The sequence below is a fragment of the Salmo salar genome, chromosome 22, assembly GCF_965601325.2.
Source record: "Salmo salar chromosome 22, fSalSal1, whole genome shotgun sequence".
Lineage (NCBI taxonomy): Eukaryota > Metazoa > Chordata > Actinopteri > Salmoniformes > Salmonidae > Salmo > Salmo salar.
Window position 1 is genome coordinate 5,693,539 of NC_138312.1, and position 6,829 is coordinate 5,700,367.

The 6,829-nt window shown below is 37.8% G+C and overlaps 1 pseudogene; it reads left to right on the forward strand.

The window, feature by feature from the left end:
• Positions 1-2,658: 2,658 nt before the first annotated feature.
• Positions 2,659-3,570, forward strand: LOC106582609 (odorant receptor 131-2-like; annotated as a pseudogene).
• The last annotated feature ends 3,259 nt before the right edge of the window (positions 3,571-6,829 follow it).

A 6,829-nucleotide genomic window follows, 5' to 3' on the forward strand; every position in this document is an offset into this window, starting at 1 on the left:
GGTATTGGAGTGGCCATCACAATGCACTGACCTCAATTCTATAGAAAATTTGTGGGCAGAACTGAAAAAGCGTGTGCGAGCAAGGAGGCCTACAAACCTGACACAGCTACACCAGCTCTGTCAGGAGGAATGGGCCAAAATTCACTCAACTTATTGTGGGAAGCTTGTGGAAGGCTACCCGAAACGTTTGACCCAAGTTTAAATTGTTTTAGGCAATGCTACCAAATACTAATTGAGTGTATGTAAACTTCTGACTCACTGAGAATGTGATGAAAGAAATAAAAGCTGAAATAAATCATTCTCTCTACTATTATTCTAACATTTCACATTTTTTAAATAAAGTAGTGATCCTAACTGACCTAAGACAGGGAATTTTTACCAGGATTAAATGTCTGGAATTGTGAATAACTGAGTTTAAATGTATTTGGCTAAGGTGTATGTAAACTTCCGACTTCAACTGTCAATGTGCCACTTCACAATACTGTATATTATGTCATACATTTTCATTATGTTTTTATACTGTAACATAATGCTGTTTGCAGGAAAAACACGTTCAATGACTCAATGACTCATTCCTACAGGGTGTAAATAAAATAAGAACTGTGTGTGTGTGTGTGTGTGTGTGTGTGCGTGTGCATAACCACTGAAATTCATAGACGGACCTATAGATCCAACAAAATCGGCATTATAACCGGAAGGAGTATATTTTTTTTAAAGGCATATGAAGAGATATTTCCTTGCATTCCAATGGACATATCAACTACCCCTGGATTCTTGAGAATGTTTACATTCATCCCCTGAGAGTGTAATACATGGCTGCACAACCCCGGTTCCCGGAGAGCTACCGTCTTGTAGATTTTCGCTTCAACCCAAATCTAGCACACCTGATTCTAATAATTTAGTTGGTTGATAAACTGAATAGAACAGGTTTGGGCAGCCCTGGTGTAGTACAACTGTGTTACCCTACCATAACCTAAAATGTAAGTTTACTACAACCTTCTTTATGTTTTCGTTGTCATTGAGTCTTTGTTTATTAATAATGTAAAGTGTCACGGTTGTCTTCGTCTTCTGACGATATAGCGAAATCGTCGTCTGAAAATGTAGACCAATACGCAGCGGATGTCGTGTTCATCTTTGAATTTAATTAATCGCTCACGTGAACACTATACAAAAACAATAAACAGTGCCATCCCCTCCCGCTCTACTGACTCCTCATTCCCCAATAGATTACATCATCTCACTTAGATGTGTCAAAATGCATCTATATAAACCAGTAGATTTGCCCTCAGAAATTTACTGGCTAGTCAGACAGGCATTGTGTGGTAAGTTTTACAGCCTTTCTCATCATGTGGACGTGTAAAATGATTACAGATGGAGACTAGGGATTTGAAAATCTCACTTGCAACTCTCCAAAACAACATAGGCAAACGGATTACTTCTTAACAACTTTAAATGGAATTATCATGAATCATTCCAATTGATGAAATATGAGATGAGATGACAACAATGACACTAATTATAATTTCTTAGTGTGTACATTAGATTAATGTGTGTTGTGCAGGTTTTAGTTGTAACCTAATAATTAATGTGACTAACCAGGTTTCCATCCAAACTTTTTATGCTAGTAAAGTCTGATAAAATTTCAAGACAGGCCTGATGGAAACATCAAATCTGTCGGTAAACTTTCCAAATGTCGACAAAACAAAATAAGTTAGATAAAGTGGGATCTTTTTGTGTCTGTAAAATAAATTATGTGAGAAATTGCAATGGAAATGCCTTTATGAGCAAATATTGATATAATAACCATCATATCAAAGTAAACTTGGAGTCACGAGACATAGTGTGGTCCTTCCACTACCACGCGGGAAAGAATGCAGTTTATTAGGCTACAGTTTAAATAAATGTTATGATGAACTCCACAAGGTGGCGAAAGTGCATGCAGTGATTGATGCTCCTTTGCAATAATTTGAGGGTCTTATTCTGGATACATGATGATCGATGCTTGGCTGCCTTAATAATCTTTGTCCATAATAATCTAATCATGTAGGCTATCCTACCCTCACCGTATATACCAGCTCCTGGCTAGAGCGCACGTGCCAAGACCAGAGTGGGTATATTTGCAATATATCGCAAAACATGGGAACAAAACCATCAGTAGAGTTGAAAATGTGATGGAAACCCATTTAACTTGTGTTCTTTATTTTTATGTGCACTATGTCACCACAAACAGCCTTTTATCCGCAACAGGTGCATTTGATGGAAACCTGTCACCAACTGGATGGAAACCTAGCTACTGACATGCATATTACAACAACTTTTCTCCTATTAGTGTTGCAATGACTTGATGACAAGCAGAAACTCAAAATGACATGTACACTATAATTCTGCACTAATACACTACTTTAAGCTAGCTAGGTGTGTTTATTTGTAGTCATAGCCAGCTCAGTCCCAAGAAAAACAGTAAGGCTCTTTGTTACCTTTTTCATTGTACAGTATATCAAGTTTAAGCTATCCCTGTAATCACATCTCTTCTTCTGGGGATTGTCTGAAACTCTGAATAATATATGTTTTTCTTTGTCAGGTACTGTCTAAGTACTTCTTAATAGTCAACGAGTAATGAACTTCACCACAGGCCGAAATCAATTCAACACTGCTTTCATGAACAACTGAATGATGAACAACAGCAGAGCAATGGATAACTTCAATGACGCTTTCATGAAAAACTTCACAACAATTGCCCTGGGTGTAATCATCAATTACATCAATGGAACCTTTGTGTATATTTTCTTCAAGAGTCATATCTTCTACAGTGACCCGAGGTATATTCTATACATTCACCTGGTGATCAACGACATGATTCTGCTGTCTTTTGCAGTGATGCTACAGTTTATAACATATGTGCTTCCATATGGCCTGAATATGTTTGTTTGCTGTATGATGCTTGTAATCATTAGCACAACCAACAGAAACAGTCCATTGAATTTAGCAGGCATGGCCATAGAGCACTACATTGCTGTCTGTAAGCCCCTGCATCATATTCAGATCTGTACAGTGTGTAGGACCTACATCCTCATCTGCCTCATCTGGAGTGTGTCAGTCATCCCTGCACTCAGTGACATCATCATTGTGCTAGCTACTAAACCATTCACAACTTTTTCCACAGGCGTTATATGGTATAACAATGCTGTTTATGGTTCCCCATATCATAAGGCCACGTCCACAGCGGTCCATATTGTTAACCTGTCATTTGTATTTCTGACATTGGTCGTTACTTATTTTAAGGTCCTTTTTGCTGCAAAAGCTGCCATAACAGACCCAGCATCGGCTCGAAAGGCTCGTAACACAATATTGTTACATGGGGTTCAGCTTCTGTTCTGCATGCTGGGGTATATCACGCCCCTAACCAATATGATTCTCTTGTCTCTCTTCCCAAATAAGCGAACAATCATTCTGTTCTCAAATTTCCTCTTCACCAATGTTTTGCCACGTCTCTTAAGCCCAGTGATTTACGGTTCAAGAGATCAGAAATTTGCCAAGTATATGAGAGTTTACTATTCATGCAAACAATAGGATATCCAGATAAAGCCCACTGAAGTTCAAGTGAATTCAAAAAAGCGGTAGGGTAAATTGTAACCTGTTCATAATCATATAATTTGCATCAGGATGGGCTGGATGTGTCAACTGTGTATTGAAGTGTTGATCTGCAGAGGACCTGCATTTTCATCACCCTCATCTGGGGTCATGACTGTGCTTGCAACCATAAAATTATCATCTAATTATAATTCTGTGTTTGCACCTTGGTCTTTGTGAGCACTAATTACTAACTAGTCTCCTCTGTTATTTTCTGTTACATACTCAATATTGTAGCGACCTTAGACCAACACCTAGCGACCTCATCAAGGGGTTTGGATCTCTTGGCGGAAGGTGTTGGGTTGACAGTCGCTGGACCTGAGTTTGAGTCCCAGTTGGGGCTACCACCTGAATTCACTACAATATTGAAATGACATTGGTAGAACACCTTGCAACCTCAAGAAGTTTGAGCATCTTGGTGTAATCTGACAACCCTCTGAATTCACGAATGTCCAGAGCGCACTCTGAGTGTACTCTGGCATTCCAGATTGAATTTACGAACACACCCCTAGAGTGTTAGTGACTGTAACTGTGCTGCTGGCAACAGTTTAATTACCTTTTTTGCAGACATTCACTGACACCGGTTATATTCAGCGGGTGTTGCTCATTTGTAAATTCATCAGTTATTCTGCGCTCTGGCACACTCAGACCAGAGTGCTCTGAAATCGGAGTAGATAACCAGAGTGAACACACCTAATATCTTGGAAATTAAGCCTGATGTTAAATACTCATTCTCATATTCAGCACAGTACAATATCTGGAGTTTCATATTCATGTGGAATATGATACAGTATAGAGTTTCTGTATACAGAAAACACTTGGGATTAATGTTGCTACATTGCAATTACTTTAGAAATCAGAGCGCACTCAAATGACTAGCTGGGTCTTAAGATGCTCTCGTTTGATAATAATTCTGGGAACATATCTATCTTCACACATATTGCACTGTAAAGATTGTACCTGCATTAGAAATACCATATTTAGGCAGGTAAGGCTGTTGGTCACCAGATGGTGGTATTGTCAAAGAAAAGCAACAGTGCCAAATTCCATTACACAAGGGCCACTATACAGTATACAGCATGTCCAGTTTCCTGGACCCAGATACATTTTACTCATGAAATAAAAACATGCTCAATAGAAAACCTCCATTGAATGTGCTTTTCAACCCAGGAATAGGCTAAATCTGGGTCCAGATAACTATACCTATAGTTTAGTATAGTATAGTATAGTATAGTATAGTAATTCAACTTATTTACAAGCACTTCGTTACACCCGCAATAACATCTGCAAAACACGTGTAAGTGACCAATGCATTTGATTTGATTTGATTTTTAATTAAATTGCTCTTATACCTGTCCGGTAAGGGTGTAATCACTTTAGTAACAACATTGTAATAACATGTTGTTAAATAGTACTTTATGAATTGCATTTTAATTGGATCGAGATATACAAATGAGTCTGTGTGTAAATGGAACACACGTTTAAAGCATGCACACAGATCTGCAGACACAGTGGCCCTCATGGACAGGGGTGTGTTTGACACCCCTCTATGCTGTGCTACTGTCAGTTACATTCCATCATCAAGACATAATAGTGTTGCTATTAAATGTTGATAATTCACAAATGAGACATAGTAAGGATTACTGGATTTCTGCATTGTCAGCGTCAAGACATTCCCCACTGGGCAGTGGGCACGGACATAAATTCAACATCTATTCCACATTTGTTCAACGTGGAAACAACCAGTGTGTGCCCAGTCTTACCACAGCATGTTGGCAAGAACATTGCATTAGATAACCTACTAATTACCAACAAATAGAATTCTTGTTTATGGCTTTATTAATAGACTATAAAATCTTTCACACAATTTAGCTTGAATTATTATAGCAATTTCAAATAATTAAGTATATCCCTTGATGATATAAATAGGCCTACAATGTTGTACCTTATCATTACCCAAACAATAAATTGAAATGGTTTAAAAAAGTAATATCGCTCAACTTGCTCTCATTGAAAATCACTCATTGAGAACTAAAGATGTATTAAATCAAGTATAGGGCCTATTTGCATGTGAAAATGTCATGCATTTGCTTCGTTGTTGTACATTTGTTGTACATGTTGGGGGTCCACTTTTTGACGGTAGGCTATGCACACATTAATAAGTATAGCGTTCATTTTCTAAAGAAATGTGTTTAAATCTTGAAGATTGTTATTTGGAATTGTATGCTCACAAAAAATAGAATTTGAAAAGATTCAATACGAACAATGGAAGTTTGAGTGATAAGTGCAGCAGGTCCAAATAAAATCATAGAAATAGACTAGGCTACTGTATGGTAATTGTGCATGACATCATACTCCGCATGAGCTAACACGTTTATTTATTTTTCACATCAAGTCTGTCTCACTGACAATTGTAACCCTTACCTTAACCAAAATTTAAAATGGTTAAGGTAACGGTTAAGGTAAGGGTTAGATAACGGTTATGGTTAGGGTTCACAGTAGGGACGTCCCAAGGATCCAGGATTTGCACTACCATACCTCAAGATATGCGCGAGGAGGCTGATGTATCCTTGGAGAGAGATGTGCGGTTACTCGTCGCGAGATAACATCCACACGGAAAGTACCGTGAAATGCAGATGAACATTCATGTGTGACCGTGGTATGCAATCACGAGCGTAAGAAAAGATGAGATACAGTACGAATGCTGTTACAGTAACAATACCTTTGCTGAAGTGGAGAAAGTGCTGAATTTAGTTATGCCAATGCCTATCAAAAGAACAAAAACTTCATAGTATAGGTAGTAGACCTAAAGCATGAGTTAAGACTGACATTTATAAAAATTCAGCCAGTGACAGCCTCTCCAATTTAACATGGGATAAACTATATTCAGTTATTTCGGGACAAAACAGAAAAGAAGAACAAAATCATCTTGAGGTGAGTTTGTCATTTTTTAGTTTTAGTTTTAACTTCCTCTTTCTATTAGTCTAGTAGCATATTTTTTGTACAAATATCGAATGATAGTCCTGTTGACAGGTCTGCATGCTCATCATATTGGTTTGTAATTAGTGTAGGGGGGGAAATGTCTAAAAGAAAAGTTATTTGATAGTTTATATTCAAATGCCACCAACAGTATGCTTTTTAGCCTATGACATCATTTTGGATTTTATAAGGCAACAAATTACATTACCTATGATGTACC